Source organism: Aotus nancymaae, unplaced genomic scaffold (assembly GCF_030222135.1).
Source record: "Aotus nancymaae isolate 86718 unplaced genomic scaffold, 86718_ANA_hifiasm-v0.15.2.pri h1tg000059l, whole genome shotgun sequence".
Taxonomy (NCBI): domain Eukaryota; kingdom Metazoa; phylum Chordata; class Mammalia; order Primates; family Aotidae; genus Aotus; species Aotus nancymaae.
Genome location: NW_026988473.1, coordinates 69983616 through 69985671, shown reverse-complemented (window position 1 = coordinate 69985671; position 2056 = coordinate 69983616). Strand labels below are relative to the sequence as shown.

At 39.3% G+C, this 2056-nt stretch overlaps 1 non-coding gene across 1 annotated transcript; it reads left to right on the top strand.

Annotated features, from left to right (window-relative positions):
- Positions 1-316: 316 nt before the first annotated feature.
- LOC135270381 (U6 spliceosomal RNA) lies at positions 317-423 on the top strand. Its single transcript, XR_010338525.1, has one exon. It is a non-coding gene; the product is annotated as a U6 spliceosomal RNA (small nuclear RNA).
- Positions 424-2056: the final 1633 nt, after the last annotated feature.

The window sequence follows — 2056 nt, the reverse complement described above, 5'->3', positions numbered from 1 at the left end:
TCATTCTGGGCCAAGTGCGATGGCTCATACCTGTAATCTGAGCACTTTGGGAGGCTAAGGAGGGTGTATCCTTTTAAGTCAAGAGTTTGAGGTTAGCCTGGCCAGCATAGTGAAACTCCACTTCTACTAAAAATATAAAAATTACCTGGGTGTAGTGGCATGCACCTGTAATCCCAGCTTTTAAGGAAGCTGAGGCAGGAGAATTGCTTGAACTTGGGAGGCAGAGGTTGCAGTGAGCTGAGATCACAACATTGCACTGCAGCCTGGATGACAGAGTGAGACTGTCTTAAAAACATAATAATAATAATAACATTCTGTGCTCGCTTCGGCAGCACATATACTAAAATTGGAACGATACAGAGAAGATTAGCATGGCCCCTGCGCAAGGATGACACGCAAATTCGTGAAGCGTTCCATATTTTTAAATGCAATAAAAAAAAATAATAATAATAACATTCTGACTTGTGTGAGATGGTATCTCATTGTGGTTTTGATTTGCATTTCTCTAATGATCTGTGACATTGAGCTTTTTTCGTATGATTGTTGGCCATATGGATGCCTTCTTTTGAAAAGTGACTGTTCATGATTTCGTCCACTTTTTTAATGGTTTTTTTTTTTCTTGTACATTTGTTTAAGTTCCTTATAGATGCTGGATATTATTAGATCTTTGTCAGGTGCATAGTTTGCAAAAATTTTCTTAAATTCTGTAGGTTGTCTGTTTACTCTGTTGATAGTTTTCTTTCCTGTGCAAAAGCTCTTTCATTTAATTAGATTCCATTTGTCAATTTTTGCTTCTTTACCAATTGCTTTTGGTGTCTTCATCATGAAACCTAAGTCTTTAATCCACCTTCAGTTGATTTTTGTACATGGTGTAAGGAAGGGGGTCCAGTTTCAATCTTCTGCATATGGCTAGCCAGTAATTCCAGCACCAGTTATTGAATAGGAGTCCTCTCCCCATTGTTTTTGTCAGCTTTGTCCAAGACTAGATAGTTGTAGGTGTGTGGCCTTATTTGTGCGTTCACTGTTCTGTTCCATTGGTCTATGTGTCTGTTTTTGTACCAACCAAGCTGTTTTGGTTACTGCAGCCCTCTAGTATAATTTGAAGTCAGGCAGAGTGACATTTCCAGCTTTCTTTTTTTTTGCTTAGGATTGCCTTGCCTATTTGGGCTCTTTTTTGTTTCCATATGAACTTTAAAATAGTTTTTTCTAGTTCTGTGAAGAATATCATTGGTAGATTAATAGGAATAGCATTGAATCTATAAATTGCTTTGGGCAGTATGACCATTTTAATGATATTGATTCTTCCTATTCATGAGCATGGAATGTTTTTTTGTTTGCATCATCTCTGATTTCTTTGAGCAGTGTTTTGCAGTTCTCCTTGTAGAGATCTTTTACCTCCCTCAGCTGTTTTTCTAGGTGTGTGTGTGTGTGTGTGTGTGTGTGTGTGTGGCAATTGTGAATGGGATTGCATTCCTGATCTGGCTCTCACCTTGATTGTTGTTGGTGTGTAAGGATGCTAGTTATTTTTGCACATTGATTTTATTTCCTGAGGCTTTGCTGAAGTTGCTTATCAGCTGAAGGAGATTTTGGACCAAGACTGTGTTTCCAGACAACAGTTTAAAATGTTGTATTAGTTATCAGCATTTGCAAGCTGAAAGAAAAAGAAAGTCATGGCAACACTGAGGCTACATTCTGACAAGGTAACATCAGCTGGCACTGTGGCTGCTCACCCTTACAAGGGGCACATACAGTTCATTCACACCTCACTCTCCAGCTTACTTCCAGCTTACTTCAAGTCCTTGCTCTGCGGACTTCACTCATGGTAGGTATTTGAGCTTACCACCCTGCCACAGACTGAGGAAAAACCCAATGGTCACGTGGCCAGGACTAAAATGACCTCACCTGACCACTAACTCCTGGCATGTCTGAAATAGTTGATGTACCTTTGCTCCAGAGCAGAGCTTTGTATTTCTGAATGTTCACAGGTTGAAAGTTTTTAAGGAGACCTATAGTAATTCATCACTTACTGGTTAAGTTGTGATCTCCATAATATATG